The sequence below is a fragment of the Staurois parvus genome, unplaced genomic scaffold, assembly GCF_062004578.1.
Source record: "Staurois parvus isolate SC_StPar_1 unplaced genomic scaffold, SC_StPar_1.0 ptg000185l, whole genome shotgun sequence".
Lineage (NCBI taxonomy): Eukaryota > Metazoa > Chordata > Amphibia > Anura > Ranidae > Staurois > Staurois parvus.
The window spans coordinates 174,475-192,982 of NW_028317981.1; the positions used below are offsets into that span (position 1 = coordinate 174,475).

An 18,508-nucleotide genomic window follows, 5' to 3' on the forward strand; every position below is an offset into this window, starting at 1 on the left:
TGAGCTGCTCTAGAGTCTGGTCTGTCTGCAGTGCGGCCTCAAAGGTGGAACTACAGGTCCCAGCCAGCGGTCCTGTAGCAAACAATGACAGCTGCTGAGACTCACTGGAGGCACAGTCCACTGGGTCAGAACAAGGGGAGGGGTCAGGGACATCCTCCTGCTGTTCTGAGACCAGATCCTGTGCCTCAGCCGCCCTTGCTGCACTGCGGGTGACCACTAATGTTTGTAATGCCTCATTAGCATTATCATCACCATCATCATCACTAGCATTACCCACATTATCATCAGCCTTATTGACACTATCAACATCAGCATCATTGTCATTATAATTATCAACAGTTACGCTTCTACTGTCCATGGCACATGAGTTTGTTACCTCCCCAGGCAAGGAGATTTCTTCTCGTTCTCTAATGGAGAATCTTGCCACCCCACTCCCTGCCCAGCCCCCTTCCTCTGTCCATCCACAGGCTGCCCAGATATTACCCCGACATCTGCACACAGTACCTTGGTAGATCCCGAGAGTTCCAGGGGGGCATCCGGAGAGTCCTTCACAGGGGCATAATAGGAGATAAGGGTGCCCAGATCAGCCCCCAGTAGGACAGCTGTGGGGATTTCATCCGAGACTCCCACCTCCCTCATCCCCCTCCCTGCACTCCAATCGATGAACACATAGGCACGGGGTATGCGGGAATGGGTTCCCCCTACTCCAGTGAGGGTCAGGAACTTCTCTGGGATGATGTCCTTGTCCTCTATCACCGCTGGTCGGACTAAGGTGACTTCAGCTCTGGTGTCACGGAAACCCGTTACGGTCCAGTTGCCGACTATGACTGTCTGTAGGTTGGTGCTGGGTCCCCGAGGTTTACCACTGACCAACAGCACGGAGGAAGAGTTGCGGGCCAGTTGGCCCGATGATGTCATCTTCTTCTGCTCAGGACACTGCGTCAATGTCCGGCTTTCCCACAGATGAAACATCTGCGGTTGTCAGTCAGGAATGGCTTGGCTCCAGGGGCTGCAGGTGTGAGCGGAGGGAAAGCTTGACTCACCGTAGGAGAGGTTGCTAAGGGTGATTTCCTCCCTTTCCAACCGTTCAGAGGAGCCTTGCGATGGTCAGACACTCGCGTATGAGCGTAGGTATCGGCCAAATCGGCTGCAGCTTTAGCAGATGCTGGCTCTCTCTCCAAGACAAACTGTCTGACATCGGCCGGGCACAGGTGCAAAAGTTGATCTCATATCATGAGATCTTCCAAAGACTCGTAGGAATCAGCTTTCAGTCCCTTAGTCCACTGTCGGAATGTGGTGCGTAAGTGACTCGCCACATCCATGTAAGAGTCCCCAGGTTCCTTCTGCATGGACCTGAACCGCTTGCGGTACACTTCTAGGGTCATCTAGTACTTCCGGATGATGGCATCTTTTAAAACTTCGTAATCATCGTCCTGCCCCTCTGGCAATTCAACAAACGCGTCCAGGGCCTTGCCTCGTAGCCCTGGTGTCAGGTACCGAGCCCATTGTGTTTTGGGCACATGGTACTGACGGCACATTTTTTCAAATGACAGTAAGTACTTGTCAATGTCACTATCTTTTTCCATCACTGGAAACTTGCTCTAGGGACCCGGGGTTCTGCACCTGTCGCTGGGGCTGGAGCCTTGCCATCTCCAGCTGGTGCCGACGATCAGCTTCCCTCTGCACCCCCTCTCTCTCAGCCACTCTTTCAGCTTGGCGTTCTGCAGCTTCTCTGTCAGCCGCTGCTTGGCATTCCTCTCTCTATGCCGCTGCTTGCTGTTCCTCTCTCTCAGCCTGGCATTCAAGGAACTGCAAGTAGGCCAGAGGATCTGTCTCCTGGATGCGATTCAGAGCTTCCTGCATCTGAGGAGAGTCTCTGCTGGTTACAGGCATTCCGGTGCTGGCCCGCTCAGGCGGTGGTGTGACGATAACATTTGGTGATCCTTCAGTGTCAGTTTCTGTATGCCCATCCTGCGAGGCCAACTCTGAGCCACTGGGATTGGAGATAGCGGGAACCCCATCATGTTCAAGTTCCCCTGAGTTCTGATCTGCTCGGATATCACACTCCACTAGATCACTAATCAACTCTTCACGATTTTTGCGACCGACGTCCAATCCTCGTGAGGTACATTCCGCACTCAAATAACTTTTGCTCATTTTCTTGTATTCTGCTGCACCAGGCATGGTTGCAAGCAAAGATAGAATAGACAGTAGGAAAAGGAAGGATCTGTTGCTATATGTCTCTCTCTTTCTCTCTATATATATATATATATATATATATATATATATATAAAATATGCACCGCTTGTTTCTAAGGACTGTTTCCACAAAGGTTACAATCCTTCAGTGCAGAGCCAATTTTTTAACACTGCACTGAATCTCTTAATGCAACTATCCCACGTACGCTGCCAGCCAATATGTCACAATCCCACGATCGCTACCACCAATATGTCACGATTGCGGGGTCAGACCCCAGGCCTTCTCACCAAAAATCGTGACCGAAGGACTAGCCGATCTAAAACCGCGATGTGACGTGCATAACAATGCCACACCCAGCTGCACCCTGCACAACGATTTTCCAGCTAATGGGCCACAATCGATGTACCAGCAGCCTGGGCGATTGTTACTGGGTCAGGTTAATTACGCAATTAACCCTTCACACTGCCACCACCTCCTTTTTGTACAGAGAAAGAGGAAACTCGGCGTTATCAGCTATAACACAATAATGATTGAGATAATCGTCTGTATAAAACGGTCATAACACAGGCCTGTTATACAGAGGGTTAAGCAAACAGTAGTGTTCTCTTTAGAGGCAGGGATTCGTAAATTGCAATACAGAGCTATAGGAACAGTTCAACACTTTCAGAAAGAAAGATTTATTACTAAAATGTCAAACGGGTGCAATAAAAATATTTACAGAACAAGGATGTAACTAAGATATATATATAAATATACAAAGAACCACAGCAAAGAGATATCAGAGAGAGGTGAAAGGGTTAAAGTACTTGCCAATGTCCTGGGTTAGCAGATCCAAGTTTCAGAGCAGAAGGGTACTTTGATCTCCCTATGTTACGATGGTCAATGGGAAATTCTTCAACTTCCCTTATCTTAGGCCTGACAGCCAGTTTTGTAGTCCCCAGCAGGGGGTGGCTCTGCAGTCAAGGACCAATCTCCGCTTAGGGCGTGGAGAGATGGGTGGATGCCTCAACTAGAGCAAAAATCTCCCATAACTCATTTTTGGCCAATAACGTTTCATCTGCACAAGTGACATCCCACCCGCAGGTAGATTATTATGCAGTCAAGTCTGAGGATTGATTAGATATGAATTATGAAAGTGTATACTGAACGGTTTGTGAGATCTATTTTTCTGCTTTCCTGTGCGTCCGAGACAAGGCGAGTGACCCATCAAACTGTTTGCCTGCTCATCGTCCATCTGACGATATGTCTGGTTTTTATGTAAGTCTCTCATATTCCAAGATATGAGACATATGGGAAAAATGGTTTTAACCGAGGTTATCTGATTCTGTCACCTACGCTGAGTTAGGTTTTATGAGGTTGGAATCTCTCTCAACTCAGGAGAAAGCTTGCCTTATCTCTTCCGAGGTGTGAAATGGTACAACTTTCTGAGACAGCTAGGCACCTAGCTCAGAGATGCCTTGGCCTGCCAGTGACCCACAACCAGCACACACACACACACGCTGGCCAAATGTCTCCTCTCAGAGAGGGAGGGGGAGGGAGTGAGGGGAGAAAATGGATACTCTTCAATGGAGTCTGCGTCCTTCACTGTGTGTTGTGCTCGTTTGCGACAATTGGTACCATAGCTTGCAGAATCTAAAGCTTTCATACAGACCAAATAATATGCACTGATTTGTGTTATTTTACCAAAGAAATGTAGCAGTATAAATTTTGGTCAAAATGTATGAAGAAAAATTACTTATTTGCAAGATTGTATAACCAAATCTAAGAAAAACGCTTTTTTTTCAAAATTTTTGGTCTTTTTTCATTTATAGTACAAAAATTTAAATCCCAGTGGTGATTAAATACCACCGAAAGAAAGCTCTATTTGTGTGAAAAAAAAGGACGAACATTTTATATGGGTACAGTGTTGCATGACTGAGTAATTGTCATTCAAAGTGTGAGAGCACTGAAAGCTGAAATTTGACCTGGGCAGGAAGGGGGTATAAGTGCCTGGTAGGCAAGTGGTTAAAGCAAATGCTTAGTCAGATCGGACAAGGATCTCACAACTAAATCACATTACAAGCCATATGCTATTGATTACCATTGGAAGGACTCAAGTCAAAAAGATTGATATAATTTTTGGAAAGCAAGAACTATGAGAGTTGATGTGAGCAGTGAGGGTATACAATTAAAAGACTATGGGGTGGATGTGAGTGATTTTGAATGTTGCAGTGCCTCTCACATTCTGGTGGACTCCAGTGCAATATTGACATATTGATATATTTATGTCCAGTACTAAAGTATTAATGACATCTAAGTATTAATGACCTCATTGTTTAACACTGAGAGGACATGTCAACTTTTTTCTTTGTAAGTATTGGACTATGGGAGTAAATGTGAACATGGGGGTATACAGTATATTGACTATAATATCTTAGTGGGGATTTTTTGAGCATTGCAATCTTCTTAATATTTTGTTAAAGTTCAGTATAATATTATTTTAATATATCTGTAATGAGTATTAGAGTATGTATAGCATCTAAGTATACTTTAACCATTTGCCATCTTTCCTGGCCAGGCCATTTTTTGCTATTTGGCGCTGCGCTATTTCAACTGGTAATTGCGCAGTCATGCAATGCTCTACCCAAATGAAATTTGTGTCCTTTTTTCCCACAAATAGAGCTTTCTTTTGGTGGTATTTGGGCACCTCTGGGTTTTTTTATTTTTTGTGATTTAAATGAAAAAAAGATACTTTCTAATTTCTGTTTTAAAAACTATCCAATAAACTCCAATTTCATAATAAACTTAGGCTAAAATTTATTTTGCTACGTCTTTGGTAAAAAAATCCCAATAAGTGTATATTAATTGGTATATGTGAAAGTTATAGCATCTACACACTATGGTATAGATACTAGAATTTACGCCATCTTGTGGTATACGGCGCTGTGCTAGTTTAACTGACAATTAGGAGGTCATGCAATGTTGTGTATAAATGCAATTTATGTAATTTTTTCCCACAAATAGAGCTTTCTTTTGGTGGTATTTGATCACCTCTGGGTTTTTACTTTTACACTATAAATGAAAAAAAGACCAAGTATGATCCCCCCCCCCCTCCGATATTTTCTCATTTCTGTTATAAAAAATATTCACTAAACTAACATTTTGTCACAAATTTAGGCCAAAATGTATTTTGCTACATGTCTTTGGTAAAAAAAAATCCCAATAAGTGTATATTAATTGGTTTATGTGAAACTTATAGCAGCTACAAACTACGGTATAGATACTGGCATTTACACAGCTTTTACTTTCTGACTGACTCACATTTCTTGAGGTGCTAAAATGCCAGGGCAATACAAACACCCCAAATGATCCCTTTTCGGAAAGTAGACATCCTAAGCTATAAGCTGAGTGGGATGTTGAGTCTATGAAAGATTTGTTTTTTCCATAAGTTTTTGGAAAATTATCATTTTTTTTTAAACAAAGTTGTCATTTAAATGGTATACTGCTCACACATGCCATGGGCAGGGGTGGACTGACAACTCATGAGGCCCCCGGGCAATAGGGGATCATGGGGCCCCTGTGTCCTTGCCCAAACTCAAAAAAGCCTGTGAAAAAGGTACCAGGGGTATCTCATGGGGCCCCCTACTGACCCGGGGCCCTCGGGCAGTGCCGAGTTTCCAAATGGTCAGTCCGCCCCTGGCCATGGGTATATTTGGAATTACACCCCAAAATATATTCTGATACTTCTGAGTATGGGGATACCACATGTGTGAGATTTTTTGGGAGCCCAACCGCATACAGGAGCCTGAAATCCAATGACCCCTTTAAAAGCCTGATGGTGTGCACATTCTCATTTCACTTCCTAACTACCTATCACAGCTTCAGAGGCTCTGAAATTCCAGGATAACACCAAACCCCTTCAAATGACCCCTTTTTGGAAAGCAGATACCCCACGGAATTTAATAAGAGGCATGGTGAGTATTTTTGCAGATCTCATTTTTGAAAAAAATATATTTTCATTTTCTTTTATAATTTTCCAAAAACTTGGCAACAAAGGAGATCTGTAAAATACTCACCATGCCTCTTATCAAATTCACTGGGGTGTCTACTTTCCAAAAAAAGGGGTCATTTGGGGGGTTTGTACTATTCTGGCATTTCATGCCTCCAAAACAGTGATAGGTAGTTAGGAAGTGTAATGAGGCCCTTTAAAAGCGTGAAGGTGCTTATTGGATTTTGGAGTCCTGTACTTGCCTAGACTGCCAAAAAGTCTCTTACATGTGGTATTCTCATACTCGAGGGAAGTAGCAGAATGTATTTTGGGGAGTAATTCCACATATATCCATGGCCTGTGTGCGCAATACATCATTTAAGTGACAACATTTTTTTTGTCATTTTCCAAAACATGGTAAAAAATAAATTCTTCTATTGACTCAACATGCCTCTCAGCAATTGGGCTTGGGGTGTCCAATTTCCAAAAAGGGGTCATTTGGGGGGAGGTTGTTATCTTAGCATTTTGTGCCCAGCCTTAGAAGCTTATGCCACGTTTTGTTCACATGAAAAAATCGTTATTTTTTGCTAGAAAATTACTTAAAGCAGACGCCCTAGAGAATAAAATGGTGGGTGTTGCAACTTTTTATGACACACAATACTTGTGCAGCGATTACTCAAATGATAATTTTTAAAAAAAAATACACTTTGCTGGCCTCCAATCAGCTCTGTGGTTAGCTGGTGGAAATGCCAGCTGCATTCTCAGGTTCCCCGATGGCATAGGACTGCCCGAGAAAGCCATGGAAGGCAGCAAGAGGGGGGAATCTCCTCCCGCTGCTTCTAAAAGCAACCCTGTGGCTAATTAGCCACTAGGATTGCTTTTACATCCTAGCTGGCTGGCTGAAAAAAAAACGATACCAGCAGCTGCAGGCATCATCCTGGTATTACCACTCAAAGTGCAGTGATGTATCAATACATCAGTGGTCCTTGTTGGGCATATATGTTATGTTCTTTTTTTTCTGCAGCCTCTGGGCTGAATGAAAATAAGAGAACAAATCTCTTCCAAAAAAGGAGTGTGATATACCCACTGTTAGAATATGCCGCCCGGGGTAGGGGTGGGGCCTGAACATGGCGGCTGCCGAGGGCATGCTGTAGGAGCTCTCTGACAAGCTCCACTTTTCTGACCTCCCCAAGGGCCCCCCTAATGTAGGCAAAAAACCAGACGGGACTCACCTGTGGGAGAGAGGTCTTGGCGGACCCGCGAGGGAATTGTGGCACGGAGGGCTGTTGACAGTGATCGGTCTCCCTGGAGTGCACCGGCGAGGACCCAGGACGGAGGCGTCTGGTTGCCGGGAGATGAGGTGACGCGGAGGGATCACATGGTCAGCCGCAAAGGAGTGCTGGGAGGAGAGGAAGCCGGCCGGCATCCAGAGGAGAGAGGGAGACACCGGTCTGCTCCCCAGCTCGCTTACCAGCCATTTTTTTGGAGGCGAGTCAAGCCTGTGCACTAGCCCGTTCTCCCTGGCTGGAACCCCTACTAAAATGGGGGAATAAAAAGAGAAGAAAAGACCCCAATGAATCTCCCTAAGGACTGAACCTGTGTGGAGAAATTGGCACCTGAAGCCCGAAGCCGTCTCCCAGGAGAAGAAAGGAGGGTGAGTGTGAGCGGCTGGGGCTTGCAAGAGGCTATATATTGTATGGTGCGATATAGAGGAGCAGGGGGTGAAGGACAGAAGGGGGGATTCCCGGGGGTCATGAAGGAGTGAGAGAAAAGAGAGGACTGAGAGAACTAGAAACAAGAGTAAAGGAATATACTGTATATCAAGCCAAGTCTGAGTTCCCAGTAATTAAATCTAATATCTACCTATCCTGAGCTTTATAGAAGAGATTAAGATAAACAGAAGATATGAAGAACAAAAATGTTACAGGAAGTGGGCCCAAAGGGTCCCAAACTGGTACAATCAAAAAATATACGTCCCAGGGAAATGCGACCCCAGAAAGGTCCCAAGGTGTAAACGAAAAAGGTGAAATGAAAACTAGTTTGGAAAACAGTCCTAAACTATCGCTGAGTATGTATAGTAGTAGTCAAAAAATGGGAGTAAATACGGAGGTGAAAGATCTTGAAAGTGAACTACAAGTACCGAATAAAAAAGAGATGGCAGAAATGTTTAAAAATCTTGAGAAAACAATAAAGCAAGAAATGGCAACTATACGAAATGATTTGGGGCAGTTGTTATTGAGAGTGGAAGAATTGGAGGAGAAAGTTAAAAACCAGGCCCAAAACATATCCGAATTAGAAAAAAAGATAACTGATATTGGGAAAGTTCAGAAGAAGTTGCTATATAGGATCGAGGTACAGGAAAACAGGGAAAGGAGGAAAAATCTTAGGATACGTGGAGTCCCAGAGATTTCAAAAGGGGAAGATTTGCAGGTAGTAGTTTGTAAAATTGTAAACTCCATAATGGACAGATCTGATACAAAGTCGATCAAATTGGATGGAGCTTTCAGAATAGGAAAGTTTCAACAAGGTAACGGGAAGGAAAAACCGAGAGATATAATTTTTCAATTCCATAAATATGGGGATAAAGAAGAGATTTGGAGGAAGATCAAAGGAAGAACAAGTATTAAGTATGGAGTAATGGACATTCAGATTTTTGTGGATTTAAAACCTGAGACTTTATGGAGAAGGAGATCCTTGAAACCCTTGTTAGAGCAGATGAGAAAGCAGAATGTGCATTACAGATGGGGGACCCCAGCGGGCCTAATCGGATGGAAGAATGGAGTCACAGCTTATTTGAAGTTCCCTGAAGATTTGAGAGACTTCTGTGATAGATTGGACTTGCAGAGACTAGAGATTGCTGGATAGGAAAAAGAAGGTAGAGAAAGAGGAGTTATGGGAAAAAAGGACTGGCAGTTTGTTGGGGGGGGGAAAGTAGGGAGGAGGAAGGGTTTTTTTTTTTTTTTCTCCTTGCTCCTACCTTACTATACCTCCCCTGGATCTCTGTTCTTAAAGACTGGTGATAATTTACCGGGTTAATTAAATAGAGGGGGGGTAATTGGGGAGGTTGGAGAGAGGGAGAGCCACCCATGGTCGGAGTTTAACCCCGAGGTTCAAATCAAACATGGGACTAGGCCCACAATAGTTAATAGGCAAATTGGAAGCCTAAAAATGGGAGGAGTAGCGAGTGGGGGGTTGGGAGGGAATGGATCGGGAGATGGGTAGGATGGGAGGGGGGGAGGGGAGGGAGGTGATAGATGGGAGGAGGGGTGGGATGGGGAGTCGGAAGGTATGTGGTGTGGGTAGGGTTTTAGGGACAACACTCTGCATGATAGAAGGAGGTGTAAAAGTAGAAATACAAGAAAGATGGAAGATTTACAGTTTATAACATATAATGTAAATGGGTTGAATTGTCCGGGGAAGAGATTTAAGCTATTTAAAGAGTTGAAACATAGAGAAGCTTCAGTGGTTTTTCTGCAGGAGACACATCTTGAGATTAAGTCAAATATTAAATTGAACTCCAGAAATTACCCGACATGGTTTTATGCGGACTCCCCAACTAAGAGAGCTAAGGGAGTAGCAATAGGGTTTGCAAAAAACATAAGGTTGGAGATAGAGGAGAGAGAAATAGATCCTGAGGGGAGATTTCTGTTTTTGAAAGGTAGATTGCAAGAGATGGAATTTACAATAGCGAATATTTATTGCCCAAATAAGAGACCGGAGGTATATCTGAAAGGTGTTTTGAGAAAACTGATGGCCTTCAAAAAGGGACTCTTGATAGTGGCAGGGGACTTGAATTGTTGTATGGATCCACAAATGGATACAACTTCTTCTGTGCAGTGAGAGGGAGGTAGGTCTTTGAGAACTTTAAAGAAGGTGATGCATGAGTGCCAACTGGTAGATATTTGGAGAGTAATACATGGAAAAGAGAGAGATTATACCTTCTTCTCTAATGCACATGAGATGTATTCAAGACTGGACTATATATTGGTTGATCATCAACTTATAGAGATGGTGGCTAAAGTAGAAATAGAGGCAATGTCTCTTTCAGACCATGCCCCTTTTATAATGAAATTGGAATGGGGGAGGCGGTCGACAGGTGGTATAGGATGGAAGTTGAATGAAGCTCTTCTCCTGGATCAGGAGATTGATCAGAAGATTAGAGAAGACATTGAAAGATTTTTTCAGGAGAATGAGACAGAGGAACTGTCGGTAGCTACAGTATGGGAGTCCCATAAGGCCTACATAAGAGGTATATTGATCGCGTCTGGGGAAAAAAAGAAAAGGGAAAGAAGAGAGAAACTTACTGGGCTGTTAAAAGAAATATGTGACCTGGAGCAGATACATAAAAATAGAATAACAAAAGAGATAAGACAGAAGGTAATACAAAAGAGAGAGGAACTAGAGTTAGTGATGGAGGAGGAAAGGAGAAGAGTTTTTAATAGAGTGGCAAGTGAGAGGTATAGATGGGGAGATAGACCAGGAAAATATTTAATGAGAGCCTTGAGGAAAAAGAAAAACAGGAATTATATAGAAAAAATAAGAAACTCCAAGGGAGAAATAGTTTATTCTACTAAAGAGATCGTCAAGGTGTTTAAGGAATATTATAGTAAATTGTATAATATTACTCCCCAAGATTCAGTAAATAAAAGTAGAAATGAGAGCAGAGAAATAAGAAGGGTATATTTAAAAAATGCAGGACTATCGAAGTTAAGTGAAGATCAACTAAATTCCCTTGATTTAGAAATTACGCAGGAGGAAATAAAAATAGCATTAAAGAGTACCATGACGGGGAAAAGTCCAGGCCCAGATGGATATACTGTGAGGTACTATAAAAAATATAGTGAATTGTTAATTCCTAAATTGAAGAAATATATGAATGCCCTGGGTGGGGAGATGGAAATGAGGCGGGAATCTTTACAGGCCAATGTGGTGCTTATTCAAAAGGAAGGGAAGGATGCATCTCAGTGCTCTAGTTATAGACCAATTTCACTTTTGAACATAGACACCAAGTTATATGCAAAGGTTTTAGCAAATAGGTTGAAAGATTTAATGCCAGAATGGATTCAGGGAGACCAGGTGGGGTTTATGCCAGGGAGGGAGGGTAGAGACAAGGGGTTGAGAAATTTGTTGCTTATCCAGAAGGCTAGGAAGGGGAAAACTCTGGCAGTGGTGCTTTCGATTGATGCTGAAAAGGCATTCGATAGAGTAGATTGGAGCTTTATGATGGACACTCTGGAAACCCTAGGATTGGGAGTTAGAATGAGAGAGTGGATAGGAAAACTGTATAGAGAGCCCTCCGTGGTTATGGTAGTTAACGGAGAGAGGTCGGAACCTATTGGGATGTCAAATGGAACAAGACGGATGACCACTGTCCCCAACGTTATATGTATTATCATTGGAACCTTTGCTGGCAACAATTAGGAAAAACATGGATATAAAAGGAATACAGATAGGAGGAATTGAACATAAAGTGGCAGCCTTTGGATCCTAGGATAACACTCTCAAATTTAATGAAGAGCTTAAAGGAGTATGGGGAGCTATCAAATTTGAAGATCAACCCAACCAAACTGAGATCTTAAATGTAAATCTTCCCAATAGTGAAAAAGAAAAGATACAAAAAGAATTCCCTTTTATATGGAAAGATAGAGAGATAAAATATCTAGGGGTTAAACTCACTGCTTCATATACGAATCTGTATAAATCAAATTATATCCCACTTTTAAATGAGATCAAGGAGGATTTAAAGAAATTAGGAGGAGGTAATCCATCTTGGATAGGGTGTATAAATCTGATAAAAATGGTAATTGTACCTAAAATCCTGTATAAATTTCAGATGATCCCAGTTACACTTCCGGAGTTTTTTTTCAAGGTAATTAAAAAGATGTTAACAAGATATATATGGAAAAATAAAAAACCTAGAATATCTTATGATTGGTTGAGTAGAAATAAAGAGAGGGGAGGATTGGGAGTGCCAGATTTTAAGAGGTATTATAGAGCAGTAGTTCTAGCAAGAATTTATGACTGGACACACAATCTAGAGGGGAAAAGGTGGGTTAAGATTGAAAATGATCTAAGTGGAGTTAACTTGAGTAAAATCATATGGGTACCAGTACAATACAGAGGATTAAAAGATATCACGAGTGTTTATACATTAAATGTTTTAAAGGTTTGGGATAAATTGCACAAGCTTATGAAATGGGATTTTAATTCACAATTAATTTCAATGAGGAACACAGAATATTTTCCTCCAGGTAGGGAGGAGAGCACAGGAAAATGGTTTAAAAAGGAGAATATTCAACTGAGGGATATTATGGAAGGGCAGGAATTGAGAACACGTAAGGATTTGAAAAAGGATAAAAGGGAACTTTTTATTAAGAGTGATGAGTGGAGATATCACCAATTAAAACACTTTGTCGGGAATCTTCCGAAACCTTTGAGAATGAGAAAGGATTGGAATTTGTTTGAGAGGCTGTTGGAATCACGTGGAGATGGGAAACGGGGCAGAGCAAAAGTTTGTAAGATTCTCACTGAGTTAGACACACACACAAAGTCAATGCACATAGTAAAATGGGAAAGGGATATAGGAATAGAGATAGATGAAGAAAAACAAAGGAAAATATATAGACTAACACATGAGAATATAAGCATGAGAGAGGTGGAGTTAAACTATAAGTGTTTAACAAGATGGCACATTGCACCGAACGTTGAATATAAGATGAGTGGGGAGAATACACCAGAGTGTTGGCGGGGGTGTGGAAAGATAGGTACGTTATCTCACATATGGTGGGAGTGCCCAAAGATTCAAGGTTTCTAGGAGACAATAGTTCATTTGATGGGGATGGTCTCTGGGACAAAGATAGGTTTGGACCCAGAGTTGTGTCTACTACATAGTTCAGAGCTATCAGTGAATAAATACAAGGATTCGGGTATATGGTACTATCTGAATGCGGCAAAAGGTCTGATACCTAAGTTTTGGCATAGTTCAGAGAGAAGAGGATTTGGTGGAAAGAGTGAACCAGATAAATAGGATGGAGAAATTGTATTATATGCAAGAAGACAAGATGGGGTTATATTATAGGAGGTGGGGAAAGTGGGAAGATTTTGTGTCCAAGATGAAAAATATGAAGTAGTAGAGTGGGATAGCAGAAAGTACATATTATTTAGGAAAAGATGTAACGAGAAATGCAGAGTGGGCGGTTTTACTTGTGGGGGGAGGCTGGTTTTTCAGGGAGGGTGGGGGTATTAGTTGGGGGGGTGGGGGATGTAGGGAATAAAGACAGTAAGGGAATAAAGAATGAAAGGGATATAATTAAGGGTTTGGATATATTTGAAAGTTTTGTATGTTATATGAGAGTAATGATGAAATTTGTATTTTATATGGAAAATGAATAAATATTTAAATAAAAAAAAAAGAATATGCCGCCCTGCATCCACCCACTTCTAATGTTTGGCATACATGAAATGTTCTTTTTTTTTTTTCATTCATTCAAAAAAAACAGATTCCTATATTCACATCGGTCAATGTAGATGAAGAAATCTCTGCCAAAATATATTTTTTTTAATATATACCGAAGCATAGGGGCCATCCACCCACTGGCCACCCCAGGCCCCCATGATTCGGCATATATGTTTTTTTTTAACTGCAGTTAAAAAATGTCAGAAAGAAGTCAACAGATCCCTCTATTCACATCAATTGATGTGGATGAAGAAATCCCTGCCAAAAACATTTTCTCCTTGCGTCTTCCAGGACAGCCCCCCTTGAGACGTAGAGCTCCTCCCTCCGGGTCAGGAAACATGCCATCCCCTACGCCTTTAAAAGGCAGACCTCCATTCCTCCATCCCAGTTTTTATTGTTTCCTGATCCGGAGGGAACACGTTTTAGGAACCTTTAAGATCCTCGCACTCTCTGGAGGTCTGTCTTGGAAGAGTGTGACAGAGGGCCCACTTACCTCTTCTCCCTGCACCTTCCACAGTGAGTGGGGCTGGTGGCGGTGGTAAAGCCTTCATACCCAGGCGGGGAACCGGTGATGGGGGAGTCACGGCAGGGGAGTTGGAGTGTCCGGCGGTGAAGTTGGGGCACCCACTCCCTCTGGGCCTGCATGTTTCCCTTTCCCCCAGGCGCTCAGTGCAGGCATGCGGAGCGCTGGGCGGAAGGACTTCCGGTAGGGGCAGGGCCCTGTGTTCCAGGGGCCGGAGGTCTGGTGCGTCTTCCGGCGGACAGGGCCCTGCGTCTCAGCAGGGCCCTGCGTTCCACCGACTGGAAGTTAGGCTACTTCCGGGGGCGGGTCCTGCGCTTCAGAGACCGGAAGTCTGTCGCAGTGATGTCATCATCGGGCGCCGGAGACGCTGGTTCCGGTCTCCTCAGCAGAAAAAGGCGCAGGCTTCCACCTGGGATGGTCGGTGAGGCGGGAAGGCAGCGGCGCTGTGAACATGCCAGGCAGAACAGGATGGAAGCCGGACCTTTGCAGGCAGATCCTAGTTCCAGCATCGGCCCTTCTCAGGTAGGCTTGGGGAGGCTCCCCTTTAGCTGATCCCTGGGAGGTTGGTTATTGGTTCCCTTAGTCCCTGTGTGCAGGTGATGGTGGGCACGCTGCAGGTTCCCCCTTACACTGGGTGTAGATGGGGGCTTTTTGGAGCTGAGAGTCCATGTTGTTCTTGTCTTCTTTCTCCTTAACAGGAACAGGGGTCCTGTCCTTGTTAAAGCCCAGGACAGGACCCCTGTACAGGCCCCAAAGAGGAAATGTGCAGTGTGTGCGGCTAAGTTAGGGTCTGGGTATGAGAAACCCCTGTGCCGCAACTGCATTGACAGTTTAATCAAGGATGAGTCCTTCACGGCATGTCATAAGGTGATTTCCTCCATTAAAGAGGACATGACAGCAACTTTCCAATCCTTTAGGTCACTGTTTGATAGGCTTCAGACTCCACTAGGGCTTGGGGTACAGTCTGCCATAGCGGTAGGGGCTGCTAGGCAGGAGGCCCCAGAGGAGGAGGATCCCTGATCCATGGCTTCTTCTCAGGCGGGTTCCGGGTCCGAGAATGAGGGAAGCCCTCCTTCTACAAGTTCTAAATACAAGTTGACCTTACAGGATGTGGAGGGGCCATTTATGAAACTTTGGAGATTGAGCAGGAGGAAGTGGCCTTGTCCAAGCATGACCTCATGTACCAGGGGCTTCATGCTAAAAAGTCCAGGGTTTTTCCAGTGCATAATTCCTTGATTGATACTATCAAGCAGGAATGGGAAAATCTGGAAAAGAAGCCATTCTTTTCTGGGGCTCTGAAAAGAAGATTTCCTTTTGATGAGGATCCGTCACAGCCTTGGAACAAAGTTCCAAGATTGGACGCTCCCTTATCTAGGATTTCCAAACGAATGGATCTGGCCTTCGAGGACATGGGGGCCTTAAAGGACTCGATGGATAAAAGAGGGGAGGTTTTGCTATGAAGAGCTTGGGAGTCTTCTTCTGTTAGCCTTAAACCAGCCCTTTCTGAATTTAGAATGCTGGCTGATACAGTTACAAAACCATTTGTCAGCAGGAACGTCAAGGCAGCAGATTTTAAAGTCCCTTCCCTTACTGTTTAAAGCGGCAGGGTTTTTGGCGGATGCCTCGGCGGAATCGGTCAAACTAGCTGCTAGGTCTTTGGCCTTAGTGAATTCAGCCCGACGGGCTTTATGGTTAAAGACCTGGGCGGGGAACTCAGCGTCCAAATTGCGCCTCTGCGCTTTGCCCTTTTTAGGGGATAATCTTTTTGGCCCTGGGTTAGAGGAGGCTCTCGAACGCACCGACGATAGAAAGAAAGCCTTTCCAGAAAGCAAAAAGAAAGTTTTCCCTAGGAAAATTTTTCGCCCTAAAGTCCAGATGCTGCAAAGTAGGGAAAGCCAACCCAAAAGCACTGGACGGGACATAAGACTAGAGGAAAAGGGGGGATCTTATTTAATCCTCCTCAAGGACCCTCTAAGTCACAAAGACTTAAGTATTGTGAATTGGGGAAGGTTGGGGTCCTTTCTCCCTCAGTGGGCATCTATCTCCCCAAACCCCTACATTTTAAGCCTGATTTGGGAGGGGTACAGACTGGAGTTCGATTCCTGTCCTCCAAGCAGCCTTGTAGTCACCAACCTTCCCAAAGACCGGGGGAAGGCTCAGGCTCTATGCGGCCTTATTGGAGATCTGGTGGACCAGCGGGTTCTAGTTCAGGTGCCTTGGAACGAACTGGGTTCAGGGTGCTATTCCCACATTTTTGTTGTGAGAAAGCCCTCGGGCAAGTTCCGGTTGATTTGGAATCTGCGGCCCCTGAATCAGGCCCTCAGATACAAGCATTTCAGGATGGAGTCAATCTATTCTGTAAAGAGTATCCTTTTCCAGGGGTGCTTTATGGCCACCCTAGATTTGAGGAACACTTATTTTCACATGCCCATACATCAAGCGAGCCAGAGATACTTAAGGATAGCGATAAGGATAGGTTTGCAGATTTTCCACTGGCAGTGTTGGGCCTTGCCCTTCGGGCTAGCAGCAGCACCAAGAATATTTACCAAGGTGTTGGCAGAAGCCTTGGTTCCCCTAAGAATGAGGTCAATCACGATAGTTCCTTATTTGGACGATCTTCTTTTTGTGGCCAGATCTTATCAACAACTGGCTGAAGATCTACAGGTGGCTCAGAACCTCCTTCAGGGTCTAGGATGGCTCATCAACAGAGAGAAGTCAGCTTTGACACCCTCCCAGAGAGTAGTTTACTTGGGGTACGAAATTGCGTCTCTAGAGAGGAAAATTTTCCTTCCTCGGGAGAAGGTCATAAAGATGGACCAGATGGTGGCCAGGTTGCAGTCCAACCTGTCGGTTTCGGTAAGAGAAATCGCAAGAGCAATAGGTCTGATAACATCTTGTTTTCCGGCAGTTCCATGGGGAAGGCTCCACAAAGGCCACTTCAGGCTTTCCTGTTGAGAACATGGGACGGGGACAGCTCGGCTTTGGAGCGGGAGATCCAGCTCCCGTCCAAAGTCAAGAGGTCTCTTTGGTGGTGGCAAAGGGAAGCAAATTTGACAAATGGGCTAGAGTGGGGTCAGTTAGCTCCACTCATTGTGACGACAGAAGCCAGCAGTTTTGGTTGGGGAGCCCATCTAGAGGAGATGACAGCTCAGGGAGAATGGTCCCGAGTGGACTCGTTAAGATCCTCAAATCAAAGGGAGCTGATTGCAGTTCAAAAGACATTTGAGGCCTTTGGGGCAAAATTGGAGAACCAGCACTTGCAGATTCGATCAGACAACATAGCGACAGTGGCCTACATAAACAAACAGGGAGGTACGCAGAATCCTTCACTTCAGAAAATTGCAGGCGGTATTCTAGCCTGGGCAGAGAAGAAGCTGCTGTCAGTTACGGCTGTTCATTTAAAGGGTTCACAGAACTCCCTGGCAGATTTCCTCAGTTGAAGACCGATCAGTCACAATGATTGGTCTCTCAATCGGGAGGTCTTTCAGGAGATAGTTCTCAGGTGGGGGACTCCAGAGATAGATCTTTTTGTGTCCCAGGGGAACAGAAAAGTCAGAAAGTTTTTTCCCTGAATCCGCGAGAGCAGGCCTTGGGGATAGACGCCCTGTTGGCCCCTTGGGACTTCAACTTGGCCTATGCATTTCCCCCAGTCAGACTAGTCCCGACGGTTCTGCAAAAATTTTTGAGGGAAAAGACGGATCTAGTCCTAGTAGCTCCGTTTTGGCCAAAGAGGCCCTGGTTCTCCCTACTGAACAGGCTAGCTTCAGCTCGCCCATTTCCTCTCCCGGAGAGGGAGGATCTGATCTTGCAGGGCCCTCTAATGCACCCGCGGATCACAACCTTGAAATTGACGGCTTGGTTCTTGAAGAACAGCTCCTCAGGGCCAGGGGGTTCTCAGATGCAGTGGTGAGGACTTTGGTGAACTGCCGTAAGCCAGGACCAGAGCCATTTATTCTAAAGTCTGGAAGAAGTTTACCTCATGGTTATCAGACCGACAGGGGCCCCTGGGCATCCCGGCAATCTTGGATTTTTTCCAGGAAGGAGCGAGGTCTCTCAATCAGCACCTTGAAGGTACAGGCTTCGGCATTAAGTATTTTTCTACAGGTCTCCCTGCAGCAGAATCCGTTTGTAGTGGATTTCTTCAGATCTCTTGCCAGGTCTAGACCTACTAAGGTCAGGTCCTGTCTGGCTTGGGATCTATCCTTGGTGCTGAAAGCCTTGATTCGCAAGCCTTTTGAACCTTTGGAAGAAGCAGCAATAAAATTTTTAACTTTAAAGATTGTTTTTTTGGTAGCTATCATGTCAGCCTGTAAGGTGAGTGAATTACAAGCCCTTTCTACTAGGGAGCCTTACCTGACCATGC

General features: G+C 44.4%; 1 pseudogene; it reads right to left on the reverse strand.

Moving 5' to 3' along the window:
* Positions 1 to 372: 372 nt before the first annotated feature.
* Positions 373 to 1,586, reverse strand: LOC149462132 (uncharacterized; annotated as a pseudogene).
* Between the last annotated feature and the right edge of the window lie 16,922 nt (positions 1,587 to 18,508).